Genomic DNA, 15,093 nt, shown 5'->3' with positions numbered 1-15,093 from the left:
ACAATTGTCTTTCGATATGATTTGGTTCATGTTTGTTCTAACTTCAAGAAAACTTGTTTGTGATGTATGACTATTCACTTGAAACAACACTTGCTATACATGTTAATGTGACTTTCGACAAAGAAAACATAAATAAAAGCGTGTAAATTGCAGAAATGTAAAGTGCAAGAATATAACGTGCTCGAATGTTAAATGCAGGAAAGTAAAGTTGCTTCGAAATGAAAGTTAAACAAAGAAAATAAAAGGAATTGAAAAGATACTTGAATAAAGAAAGATACAAATGTATTTAAAATGGTGTTGGTGTCATACGTACATTTCTCAGCGAACTCGTTCTCTAAACACTTGATACTTGAGTGATTTGTGAGTGATTTGTACAAAATGAACACACGGAATCCTAACATTAAGACCCTTATTTATACTAATTTCGACCCTAACGGTCCTACACTAATCTGATGCCACATTGCTCACAAGAATCCTTGGGACGCCATCTATCCTTGTTCGGTTACACAGATTACTTCGAAATTCAAATCCTCCCGCCTGAATCCTCTTTCGACGCATGGCAACGTGATCAGAACCGAGAATGTCACGAAAACACGTTAAGCTTCAGTACCCTTCGTACTTCGCAAAAAACGTTTAAGTCTTTAAAGATAATTCACTTCGAATTAGCTCCGATTCTAACCATCTTCACTCCAACTCAAACCACATCCTCGAAACATGGCCATCAGTAGCCATTTTTAATAAAAAATGGTCATCAGTAACCATCTTTCTTCGAATCATAATCCTTCAAAGAATATTTCCTCTAAACGAAATCTCCAGCCAACAAATTGCCCCCAATAAATGCCTGTTTCGAAAACAAGAGAAATAGGCGTTTCTTGTTTTGATGAGATTTCGTTTTACTCGCTTTTTAGAGTTCCAAGACAACTGACTAACGTCATAATCATTTATAACTCCACTTTCAAAACGTCTTGTCATTTTCAAAGATGTCTTCTCAGAACTTACATTCCCACGTTCAGTCATTACTTCATGATCATTACTCCTATATATTAGGAGTAAGGCTAACAACTGTTCGGCCGCCGTTGGATTAAATCAACGCCTGCTGTTAGGAGTGAATTAATTGTAAATTCATGTGTTAATATAAGTAATTTCTTTTCTAAACTAATGCAAATTGTGATAGATCCATAGGTTTTTAGTAAGAATTGAACTGAATAAGTTTAGTTCATTTGTAAAGCAAATCGAATCATTTGTGGGTACTATTGATGCAGGTTTGGAGCTGAAAAGGAGCTTTATAAGAACATGAAGAGGAAAGAAAGCTGAAGTATCAAAGGAAAAGCAAAAAGAAGGAGTTTTAGCAAGGGCGCGCCGCGGGAGTCTAAGACAGCGCCGCGCCAAACTCACTGTTTTTGACCGCACCGCGGTGATCCGTTGCCGCGCCGCGGACGCGACGTTTCAGGCCCAAAAATTATAAATAGAAGCCCTAGTCTTCAAGTAAAGGAACTGACTTTTTGTGAGCGAAATTAGGAGAGCATTCTGATTCTGAAGCTGAGAACAACAATTGAAGGTGGATTCTTTACCAATTGAAGACATTCCTTTGATGAAGATGAATCCCTCCATTAATTCTTGTGTGTTCTTCATGTCTATGGAGAGCTAAAATTCCTCTTGTTGAGTTTAAGGTAGTAGTTAGCCTATGAATATGCAATACCATTGATTAATTGCTATGAACAATTGTTTGAATTTATTATCAATAAGAAACCTTGTTTTTATATTAAATTATTGTGGAATCTTTGATCGAAAGAAAAGATTCTAACTTTTGCCCTAGGTTACTATATTGATTCAGTCCCAATTTGCAGAGATGGAGTTGTGATTGAGTTTTCATAATTATCGTTCTTTATTACTATTATCGATATTGATATTCTGAGAGATCAAATCTCACAACGGTAAAAGTTTATCTAATTTGATTTGCAGACATGGAGTCATATTTGAGGATAAGTGAAGATAATAATTCAAATGATTGTTCAATTGTGATTTAATTAACAACTTGTATAGGAATAGGTTGATGAACCCTAAAGCTCAACATATCTTTTTAATCGTTAACAAACTTTCAGAATTTGCATTTAAATTATTGTTTAGATTTAATAGCATAGTTATAACCACAAAACAAGTTCAACTACTTTTTCTCACTCAAAATAACCAACTATAGAACGACAGTAATATTAAACCAATCCCTGTGGATACGATATATACCAAAAATATTTACCCACAAATACAATCAACACCTGCCGCGTGTCTTTCTACTTTTACCCAAAAGATTTGAAAGGGTTTCCGTTAAACCTTTAAATACTTGAACTTCTACCCTCATGTGGACCTCCGATTTTTTTTAAATACCGGGCCATACCTCTGATCTGTAGAGATACGTAAACTGACTCTTTTTTGTCGCTTAATGCTTTCGCATTTTTGAAAATATCACAGAGTCGCCACCGACCTTTTATTTTATCCAATTAAGGAAAGGTTTATAAAAGACACAGAAAAAAGACCTTTAAGAAATTCTGGGTAAGGGGGTAGGTTATACAAAGGGAAGGTGTTAGCACCCTTTGTATCCATGGTTATCCATGGGCTCTTAAGTTTGCTTAGCTCACTTGTTTTTCGATTACTTTTCAATTGCTCTGAAATTGCTCATATGTGGTTTCAAATACCTTTGTAATTTGAATTTTGTAATGATCCGTGTATGGATGTATACAAAATGCTTGTTTATCTTTCGAAAGATGTTTTGAAAAGAACGTTAACTTTGTAATAATCCGTGTTTGGATGTATACAAAGTATTGTCTTTTTGAAAGTTTTGAAAAATCAACAGTGTATGAGAATTTTGTTTGTTTTGATTTGAGCAAGCAAACTAGGAGGTCTACCCTGAGTTGTAAGGTCTTTATCCTATTTCCTTTAAAAATCTATCCTTTCACCGGATATAAAAGCAAGGTTCGATTTTGTACTCAAAACAGCGAAATTTGACTTTGATTTTGAAAGATTGAAAAGGATTACCTGAAGAGGTGCAAGTGTGATTGTGATTGGATTCAGATATTTATCTTTGAAGTTAGTGATCTAACGGTTCAATTTTATCTTTGACATACACGCAGTTTATATGTGCTGGAAATTAAAGTGCGGAAATGTAAAGTGCGGAAAGTAAATCTACGCTATTACATCGATTGTGCAGGAAACGTAAACTAGCCTATTTACATGAATTTGACATCCTATACATTTATCTAGGAATTTTAAATTGCAAGAAAAATAAAAGGCATGTTTTTGGATTTTTTATGATTTATTTTAATTATAATTAATGCATAATTAATTAAATTAAAATGAAGAAAAAGATGAAAATGGATTTAAACCTAGAAATTAAGTTTAAAATATGTACAAAAATATTTGTTAATTAATTTTAAAACAAAACTAATTTTTTTTGGAATTTTTGAAATTGATTTGAAATTGATTTAAGTTAATTAAAACATAATTATGCAAATAATTATACAAATAATCAAAACTCAAAGATAAAATTATTCAAAATATGTACAAAATTAGTTTATAATATATAAACAATATCTTATATAAAGAACAATTCTTTTGGGATTTTTTGATTGGTTAGAATAATTAAAAAGCAAATATATAAATATATACTAATTAATTATGCAAAATATTGAAATTTTGAAGAAAAATAAAATATTTTTATTTCAGAAAATAATATATTATTTTAGAAGTCTAAAAATATTTTTTGTGTATTTTTTGGATTTTTAAAACTATTTTTAATTAATTTAACAAAGAAATTAAAATAAAAATAGAAAATAAAAGGATACTGATCAGGTGTGATGGGGTTGAGAGTCCATGGTAAGGACTAGCGTGTCAGGTGCGTTTGATGGAGTGACTGGATTGATCGTGTGGTCACTGAAACGAGGCACATGGCAAAAGCGTGGACAGCGTGGCACAGGATCCAAAGAATTTGAAAAAAGCTGGCGCGCGCGTTCTGACCAACCAGAGCTTGCCACGCTTCATCTTCTTCATTTGAAATTTCTGCAACCGTAGGTAAAGCCTTTACCCACGGTTTTTTCCGTCACTAAAGCTCCTGCAAATTGAAAATCACAAGATATGCAATATAAATACCATATGAGACCATGGATCGATTGTAAATGATCCACTGAACACAACCATGGCCTTATTTTCTTTTGATTTTGCCTTAAAAGAAAAACCCCGTTTCGAGGTCATAAAACCCTAAAATGGCACATGTCTCAATCGTCCATGAAAACCTAATTCCAGCTCCAGAAACGACCAGAGCATCAAACCAAACACAAATATGCAATTACATCTTGTTATACATTCATGTATGATTATATTTTGGTGGGTTTCGATTTGAACAAACCGTGGGTTCTAGGCGTGTGTTCTTGAGGTTTCAATGCTTGCAATTGATCTGGACAGGTTCAGTGAAGTTCAAGGAACGTGTTTGAATATTTAGTTTATGTTAAAACAAGCTGGAATTTAAAATTCGAATTTTAAATTTCCTTCAAAATTTCAACTTGATACAAGTGTGTTTACAAGCATAGAATGGTTCTTAATTCGTGTCCCCTTATTACTGAAGTGCTATAGCCTATTTATAAGCATTGTAGTGCTTAAAAACTAAGCTAAAAGCATTAAGTGCTTTTGTTGAATTCTTGACTTTTTCAACACTTATGGCTTTGCATTCAAGCTACCATGGCTTGACTTTCAACTCTCCTTCTGCTGTACTTTGGCTTGGGGCAGAGTTTCATTGATTCCCTTGATGAGTCATGCTTAGAAATTAAGCTACTCTTTATCCATTCATTTTCCTTTTAATTTTAATCTTAAAATAAGATAAAATCATGCAAAAATGGATAAAAATGGTGTGGGCTTAGTCTTGGTCGTGGGAGGCCCATAGTAACATGGAAATGATGTTTGAATGCTGAAAACTTGGCCCCATTTGGAAAAAATACATTTTTGAGCAATGTTGATTTCATGCATTTTCCCAAAATTTAGCCAACTTCAACAAGGTGTAAATCCTTCAATTTTTGTCATATGAAGGAGATCTTGCACTTTTTGGAAACCTCAAAGAGTCCTCTAACCAATGTCTTTGGTCTCATGTCAAAATGATTTTTGAAGCTCCTTGTGTGTCCTTTTGAAAAAAGTGTCTTTTTGTTGACTTTGAAAATGACCTGTAATGTCTTTGATCATATTTTTCAAATGGTGAATCCAATGACCATGGGATCAATGGCATTTGAAAGATAATTGAATTTCCTTCAAAACAAGCTTTGGTTTGAATTTTTTGGATGAAGGATGAGAGAGTTATGATCAGTCAAAGTTGAGTTGACTTTTCAGGCAAAAACCCTAATTTTGAATCTTAGGGTTTTGTTGATTTTTGATCTTTCCTTGATGAATTATGATCATCCAATGATCAAATGATGAATCCTTTGACAAAAAATTTCATTTTTGACTGTCTGTTGACTTTTTTGGTCAAACGGGTCGTCTGTTGACTGTTTGAGCTGCTGACGGTGCGTCTGAGTGAATTGAAGTTTGAAAATTTGTATGATGGTACTTTGAGATATATGGATGTGTATGAAATCCATTTGAGCTCTCAAAACTTGTTGCTCCTGTAAAAACAAGAAAAACCCTGATTAGGGACTGTTTGTGTAGGAGACAGTTAAGCGTACCTGATTTTTGTGCAGTGTTGAGTCTCTGCTAATCGCGTGATATTCAGAAGACTTCTAGCACAAAGATCTTGGAATTTTGAATTGTGAAAGATTGATTTGATTGATGGTACAAAACACTGAGAATTGTACTGCCAGCATTTTGGCTGTCGACTGACTGTTCAGGTATTGATGTAGCAGTTAGAGTGAAAAATCAACAGTCAAAGTTAATTTTCTTTTTTTGTTGTTTTTTGTTTTTGTTTTATGTGAAAAATGAAAGTTTATTTACATGACTTGTTAGAAAAACACAGACATAATAAATAACTAATATTTACTGTTACCAGTACAGTCTGAGTTTCCTGATTCTGCGCCTGCAAAAAGATTTTAACTCTGTACCAATTGTGTCAGTACTATTTATCTGTAAATAAATAAATAGCATGTGTGAAGTAATAAACAGTTTTTGGTGTTTGCGTAAGAATAAATTCAACTGCAAGCCAAATTACTGTATAAGAAAAGTTCTAAAAACTAAGTATTTCATATGTCAGGATATTTGTTGAAATAAAAATCCATGATTATATGAGACCCTTAATTTTCAGATTGGAGTTTTCTTGAAAAATATGTGGGCAAATTTTGGGGTATAACACCTCACATAACTTTCACTTCTATTCTCCTGCGTTCATCACAGAAAAGAAAATCCTCTTTGGTGTCGTTTAACCCCTTTCTTAAATCAAATTTACTCATGGCGTCTTCATCAAATGCTCTTCAACCCATTCAAAAACTTCAAAATCCTACACAGATAGGGAATCAAGAACACATTCCAGACCCAAATGCTACAGAGGCGCGCGCTATCTACGCTTCTCAGGTAATCATCCCTTTTGAACTTTCTGGAAAAACTCACGCTTTCATGGGCCCTTTACCGGGAGGAAATAACCCTTCTTTGAGTAAATTTTTTCCTGCTTATTATAAAACTAGACCTTTAGTTAGCAAGAATAAGATAGACGAAGATGGTCATCCAATCTTAGCTGATCCTGACAACGCAGAAGAAACCTCGACTGAAACTTCTCCGGTCTTAGAGAAAATTAGGTTAAACTATGTAACCAATTTCGTGAAAGTCTTTAGGTCAATCTCTTTAGCAAAAGATCATGAATTGTATTACGCTTGGCTAGCTAAAGTGGAAAAGCAAAAAAGCTTCATTTTGGAAAGAATTAGGGATTTATGACCTAATTCAGTTATCTAAAACAGGTTTAGAGTATAACCAAACCATGCTAGTAGCATCAGTACATTTATGGGATGCTTCTCACAATACTTTCCACCTTCCTTGCAGAATGATCACTCCTACTCTTTTCGATATAGTTGCCATTACCGGGCTTCGACCAACTGGGGAACTCTTCGACCCAACTTTATGGATACTGATACTATCCAGTTCAATTAGGGAACAGTCACCTATACTGCTTTCATCCAAAGGCACCATGTTCAAACGACTACGGAAGTTACGGATGAAGAACACATTGCATTTCTAGCACTCTGGCTTTCAAGATGCGTCTTTTGTTCTAGGTCGATCCAGGTAGCAAAGAGATATCTCTGTATGGCTAACCAGATAAATGCCGGAAAAAAGCTAAACTTAAGCTAATTAATTCTAGGATTTCTCTACGAGAACCTTGGTGAAGCAACAGATCTCGTCAAAAACTATAAGACAGGATCCATTCTTTTTGCTGGTCCTTTCTGGTTGTTGCAACTATGGCTTAATGCCACTTTTGAGGCTCACCTCCCATACAAAAGTGTTATGGATGAAGAAAGTACAGCTATAAAGAATCGAACAGTGGAAGGAACCAGATTAGCTTACCTAACTCCAAAATAAGAAACGGGAAAACTTCATGAAACCTTCTTAGCGTATGTGATGATGTTCGCTAAACGTTACCAGTTTAGCCCGTCCATGGCTCCTTTTGTAAAATGGAAGGTAGGTCCTGAATGGTTTAGTCGTGAATTTCCAGCAACTTCTTCCGACCAACAAGCCGAATCCATGGTCATTTGGGAAGCTTTCCTTACTCCTAAGCTGTTATACCACCGACTTCAATCTCCAAAAAGTCACTGTTGTCTTCTTTGTTATCAACCAAATCTGGTTTCGAGACAATTTGGGTTGGTTCAACTCAAACCAAAATGCTTGTACGATAAAAGGAATCACATGTGTCTACACACTTCGCATCTGGCAGAAGATGAATATGAGTCAAAAATCTCCAAATATGTTGGCATCACCACTCTGTCTCCCGTCTCTTTCGAACCTGCTTTTTACTCTACCATAGATTTTCATCAATGGTGGACAGATTATTATACCATGCAAATCTTTGATGCTGAAAGCCTTACTCGAGAACTAACTGAAGCTTTTGCTGATGTGCAGGCGAACTTTCATAAAGGTACTTCGACTCACATTAAAGAAATCCAAGCATTTCAAAAATTCTTTGAAACTATCTACAGGCCTGATGATCTTAGTCGGACCGTTCGTGAGGCTGCGGTCACTTTACGTGAAAATTTTTCTGCTAAACTGGATAAGTTGAAATTGCCCACGTCTGTTAGACCTGAACTACGTTATGGAGTGGCTTTTGAACTTAATCCTCCAAAATTCCCTCCACTACCTAGTGCTGATTTTGGTGTGGCTCTAAGCCCTCCTTTTCCATACTGGTTTGTGTGTGGGAATGTCATAAAAATCCTTCAGGAACAATCTAAAAAACACGCTGAACGAGTGGTCCCGACAAAGCATACCTTGGATACTTTCAAAGGACATCTTCATATAGGTCTTGAGCACGTTCGCGTCTTGACTCCAATACCTGAAGGTTGGGGTTTAGACAATCCTTCGACTAACTTTTCCTTCTTCACTGAAATACTGATTCATATTTTGTTCACAGCCGTTACTCGAAAGAAAAGTATCAAGGAGACCCCTGCACAGAAGGGTTCAAGAGCTTCGAGGAGCACCAAGACAAGCGAGAGTGATTCTGTCACCACTGGCAAGAAACCCACGGTATATATACACCTTATTTTCGAATTTGTGCAATTTCCTGAATATTACTCACTTGGTTTAATATGCATATTCAGAGTTCGAAGCCTCCAGCACCTTCGAAGCGAAAAATTCCTCAGACAGCTGCTTCAGATGACGAAGATAAATCTCCTCCTCGTACTAGACAAGCAGCAAAGAAAAGACAGAAAACGGTCACCCCTTTAACCAAAGAAAAAGGATCTGGGACTTCGAAGCTTACTTCATCAAGTGATAAGGTATCTTCTGATGAATCACCCTTAAAGGCTACTAGCTAGTACCATCCCTATTGTAGAGAGCCACAACTCAAGCCCAGACAATGTTCCAACCCTATTTGGATTTCACAACATAATCATCTTTTCAAATTTTAATTCTAATGATTAAGTTCACATCTTACCTTATAAATGTAGGATGATGTGGGCACAACTACTTTTGATCTCAAAACCTCAAGTCTAAACATTGATCTTGACAATCTTCGAGGTAAATGTCTGCCTTTTCTAGTGACAAATGAATTTCCTTTTTTAGTGACAGGTGAATTTCTTGCAACCTTTTCATTTTGATCAATTCTAGCCATTCAACACAGGTGTTCCTCGCAAATCTCCTGTGCTTTATCCGGTTATCGAAGACGCTTAGCCCCTTACAACCATCATTCCAACTGTGCCTGCTGAAGAAAGCCATTCAAATGATGATTCTCCACCTATTCGTCAAGATGAAAATATGGGGGAAAATCCTCAATGTTCATATAGTGATAATGTAGTCGGACAGCCAACTGGCAGCGAAGATACTATTTCTGAACATGATGCTGCGGAGGAAACTTCCAATTTGCCTACACCTGGTCCTCATGAAAATTCAACTTTTGGGACTATAGTCACTCCTGTAGCTACTTCGAAGCAGGCCCCAACAATGCTTACTCCTTCAGAATTAGGGCAACTCAAGAAAACTGATCCCGTAAGCTTCCTCAAGACCATGATGAGTGTTGATAACGCTTCGCCCGTCGGGCTTGAAGCTTCTTCTAATGTCCTGGCAGGGAGCGGTGACAAGGATGATATTCCCAATCTCCTTCGTCAAATAAGGGAGAAGTTCTTTGAAACCAACCTCATTGAAGTTCTAAGCAAGGATTCGACCAGCTGTTACAGCTTAAACAATCTTTTGAAGAAAGTGGATTTACTTCTTGTCTCAGAGGAAGTTTCACAAGTGATTGTTTCGCTAAGTCCTCTGATCGAACAACTTCAATCTAATATTCTTCGAAAACTAAATGTTGACGAACAACTCACAACAAAGGTGACTTCTCATAGTTCTTCTTGGAAAGCTGCAAATGATGCAACAACAAAGGCTGACGCCCTTAAGCTTGAACGTTCGAAGAACCAGAAAGAATATGAAGCTTGTGAAGCGAATATTGAATCCTAGAAACAAGAAATTAAACTCCTCGAAGAGAAGATAAAGGAAGCCCAGTCTCGTCAGGAAGCAATTCAACAAACTCATCAGGAAGAATAGACTGAAGTGGCGCAATTAGGGATTCGACACTTCGAGACGGCACAGAAGCTAGTGCCAGAGATCGAAGAATTGAAAAGACAACAAGCATTAATCGAACGTCGTATGTCTTTATGGGAATCTCAATATTCGAAGATGAAAGATAACCTTCCTAGGGACTTTAATTAATTACTTTGAACCTTGTACTATCTTTCTGCGTTTCGTACTTAGTTCTTTCCTTTCTTTTATTTTGTAATCAAACTTCCCCAGGAATGTATAAGTAGTTTTGTCTTTCCGTTTTTCATACATCAGATTCTTTAATTGTCACGAGTAGCATTTTAACAATTCCTAAAAATTGTCAACAATTTATTTTTATTATCATAGTGATTTTAATAATGTACCCACGTGACATGATTACTCTTCGCAACCTCTCAAGCCTAGACTTGACGTTTCCACTTCCCTAGCCGTAACCATCATTAAATGATGACATCACTTTTCCAAAACGTCTATTTGAGACGTGCGTGTATCAGTTTTCAAAATGATTACACTCCAACTTCCAAGGTGGGAAACGGCGGAGGCCATAACTTCTCTTGGGGATACCAAACGCAGTCCAATCAACACTTAAAAGATAAACCGTTCTTTTATGGCCAACGTTTTCTATATAAGGCTTAGCATTCTACTCATTCTTTCATTCTCTCATCAAACTCTTATCAAAGTTTCCTTTCTTCCCCTTATATTCTTTCAAATACAGAGTTTGATAAAATCTCTTGTACTCTCTTCCTCAATAATGGCGCAACCTTTGACTTACGTTACCATCCAGTCCTGCATCAAAAAGGAATTCAAATTCTCTGAGGAGGAATTCGATGAAAACCGCATCAATATTGGCGTACTCTTTGCTGACCAACAACTCCAGTTTTACCAGGAAATCCTGGAGGGGTCCGTTTATCCTAACATGCTGGAAGATTTCTGGATGTTTGCGTCCCTCCGCATAGATCCAGAAGGAAGAACCACCATTGTGTCTCAGGTTCGAAGGGCTCACATTACCATTACTCCCTCAACCATCTCTGAACTGCTGAGGTGTGATAACTTTGGAGAAGCGTTTGATGATAACACCATTAACATGACTACCTCTGATGTCTTGAGGTCCCTCATGGCTAATGATCCCTTTAGCGCTAAGATCATTAGGATTTGGCACCAACTTTTAGTGGGCAACTTTCGCCCACGAAACCATGATCAAGACAGCATCATGGTGGAAGATCTGGAGTTCATACTCTGTGCTCTCCGGGGAAGGAAAATCAACTTTACATTACTGATCTTCAAGCAGCTTGTCGAAGTTGTTGCTATGGCCGCCTATCGTCAAGGTGTAGTGACGTGTCTTCCTTATGGAAGGTTGTTGTCCTACATGTTTCTCAAAAAAGGTGTAGTGAGAAGAATGCGTAAGTCAGGATCTCTGGATCTCTTTGAAGCAGAAAGCTTACCCCTGCTATCTTTGGAAGGTATAGAACAAAGGATCAACTAGAGGGTGCGTTGTTTGAAGCTTTGATGGGGATGTTATAGGTCTTAGTTTTATTTTTGAATGCCCCTTTTAATAGCCTCTAGTATGCTTCTATTTCTGTAGCCTTTGTTGTTCGTGGAAACACAATTTTCTAGAATGAATGTACTCTTCTAATCTTAATGAAATATATTTTGACATTGCTTTGTCTTCTTACTTTATTTACCACGTATCTTGCTTGAAACACGAAGCCATTTTGGTGTTTGTTCAACCATTTTGGCCTACGTAGCATACTTTGAATATCTATGTTTTTGCAATTTTTACTTCGTGCATGCTTGGTTTGTATCTTTTCAGATACTTCCCGTTCACTCTCAAGATTCTGCGATCTTCTGCCAACTCTTCTATCTCATAAGCGTTATTTGAGAATACTTTTAAAATTCGAAAGGGTCCTTCCTAGTGTGGGGACCATTTGCCTAAAACCTGATTCTTTCGATCTATAGGCAAAATAACTTTCTAAACTAAGTCATTATTAATAAATGTTTTACCTTTCACCTTTTTATAATATGCTCTGGACACCCTTTCTTTTTGTCTTTTTATCATTTCCAACGCTCGAAGTCTGTCTTCGTCCAAATCCACCAATTCGTTCATCATCAATTCCCAGTATATGTTTGGAGGAATTTTTCCCTGTCTTTGGATCCGTACTGATTGCAAGTATATCTCAACTGGGAGCACTGCATCGTGTCCAAACGTCAATTGGAAAGGTGTAGTGTTTGTAGCTTCTTTTGGCGACGTTCGACAGGCCCAGAGTGCTTGGTCCAGAGTTTTATGCCAACTTTAGGTTTTTTTCCCTACGTGTTTCTTTATGAGACCAATTATTATCTTATTTGCTGCTTCAACTTGTCCATTTGCCTGAGCGTAGTAAGGCGTAGAGGTAAACAACTTGAACCCCATTTCTTTGGCGAAATCTTGCATCTTCCGCCCAGTAAACACTGATCCTTGATCTGTGGTTATACTTTCTGGGATTCTGAATCTGTATATAATGTGTCTTTGAATAAACTCAATCACAGCCTCCTGATCCACATTTGCAAGTGGTATCGCTTCGACCCATTTTGTGAAGTAGTTTATTCCTATCAAGATATATCTCTGACCTTTAGAAGACTTGGGGTGAATTTCCCCAATTAAGTCTAGTGCCCAACCTCTAAAAGGCCATGGTTTTATTATTGAACTTAATTCATTTGCAAGAGCATGTTGAATACCTGCATGTTCTTGACATTCTTGACATCCTTTTGCAAATTCTATGCAATCTTTTAACATAGAGGGCCAATACATTCCATATCGAAACAAAAGCCATTTCATTTTGTGCCCCGCTTGGTGTGCACCACATGCTCCGCTATGTACATTTGAGAGAGCCAAATATGCTTCCGCTTCACCCAGACACTTTAGCAAAACTCCTTCAGGAGTTTTCTTAAACAATTCGTTTCCCATCAGGAAGTATGATAAGGCTCGATACTTTACCTTTCTATCTGTGTCTGTCGAAGGATCTTTTAAATAGTTCACAATTGGACTCCTCCAATCTGTGTCTGCTAAAGAGTCTATATTCAAAACTTCAAACTCCTCTTTGTTAGCGAAAGCTAGTTGTGAGTTCTCCAGATTGCTTGGGGAAAGTTTGGTGGCCATTGCTTTGCCTCTTACTTCGATCAGTTCCTCTAGTTTTTCTTTTGATACCCTGTATCCTAAGGCTAGTTGTGCCAAATCATTCGCTTCTTGATTATTTAACCTTGAGACGTGATTTAACTCCACATATTCGAATTTTTTAAGCAGCCTATTTGCTATGACAAAATACATGATCAAATTCTCTGTGATGCATTTGTATTCTTTCGTCAGTTGCTTAATCACTAGTTCGGAGTCTCCTTTAATTTCGACTCTGGTTGCCCCCAATTCTAACAAAGCTTCAAGTCCAGCGATCAGTGCTTCGTATTCAGCTTCGTTGTTGGAGCATAAGGGACCTTCAATCTTATACTTGAGCTTTGTTGGAATTTCATCAAGAGAAATTATTAGTATTCCAACGCCGTTTCCTTCTTTATGGGTTGAACCATCGAAGTATAGCTTCCAAGGCTTCAATTCTACATATTGTTGAGGGTTCTCAACCACTGCATGGTCAACAATGAAGTCTAATACGATCTGACCTTTCATTGCTTTAAGGGGTTGAAATATCAAAGAGTACTCAGTAAGGGCCAAAGCCCACTTGCCAATTCGGCTATGCAATATTGGTTTTGATAGCATATGTTTAATAACATCGCAATCAGACGAAACATAAACATCAACTGGCTTTATATAATACTTGAGTTTGATACAAGAGAAATATAAACAAAGGCAGAGTTTTTCTATTGCGCTATACCTAGTCTCTGCATCATTGAGTACTCTACTTAAGTAATAAATGGCTCTTTCAATGCCATCGTCGTCTTCTTGAGCTAACATGCTACCTATTGTATTATCTGATGCTGAAATATACAGGCGCATGTGCTTCTTCCCATTTGGGGGAGATAATATTGGTGGATGCATCAAGTATTGCTTGATCTTTTCGAAAGCTTCCTGATGTTCCGCATGCCATTCAAACCTTCCTTGCTTCAGTCGAAGTAAGGGAGAAAAAGCTTGCGTGCGTCCACTCAAGTTAGAGATGAATCTTCTCAAGAAGTTTATTTTTCCTAGTAAGGACCGTAGTTCTTTCTTCGTGGATGAAGGCTTTGTTTCCATAATAGCCTTTGTTTTATTCTGATTAATTTCTATTCCCTTTTTGTGGACTACGAAGCCCAGGAAATCTCCAGCCTGCACAGAGAAAGCACATTTAAGGGGAATCATCTTTAAGCCATGTTTTCTCATTCTCTCGAATGATTGGCTCAGATGGTCAAAACGACTATAATCTGAAACAGACTTTACAACAATGTCATCTATGTATACTTGCATGAAAGTTTCTATAAAATCATGGAATATAGAATTCATTGCCCTTTGATAAGTTGCCCCAGCATTTTTTAGACCAAAAGGCATTACAACCCATTCGTAGGTGCCTATTGCCCCTGGGCAACGAAAAGTTGTTTTGGACACATCTTCTTCTGCAATGAAGATCTGGTTATACCCAGAATATCCATCTAACATACTTAGATATTCGAAGCCTGCGGCTGAATCTACTAGCATTTCTGCCACAGGCATAGGATATTCATCCTTAGGCGTTGCTGCATTCAGATCACGAAAGTCTATGCATACTCTTAATGAACCGTTCTTTTTAATAACCGACACAATATTAGCAATCCATTCAACATACCTTGTAGTTCTGATGGACTTGCATCATAGAAGTCTCTCGACCTCTGCTTTGATCTTCGAATGAATCTCTGGTGCGAACCTCCTAGGAGTTTGCTTGATGGGCTTTTTTCCTTCCT

The sequence above is a fragment of the Vicia villosa genome, linkage group LG5 (assembly GCF_029867415.1).
Source record: "Vicia villosa cultivar HV-30 ecotype Madison, WI linkage group LG5, Vvil1.0, whole genome shotgun sequence".
Taxonomy (NCBI): domain Eukaryota; kingdom Viridiplantae; phylum Streptophyta; class Magnoliopsida; order Fabales; family Fabaceae; genus Vicia; species Vicia villosa.
The sequence above is the reverse complement of the archived record's forward strand: the minus strand, read 5'-3'. Positions refer to the sequence as shown.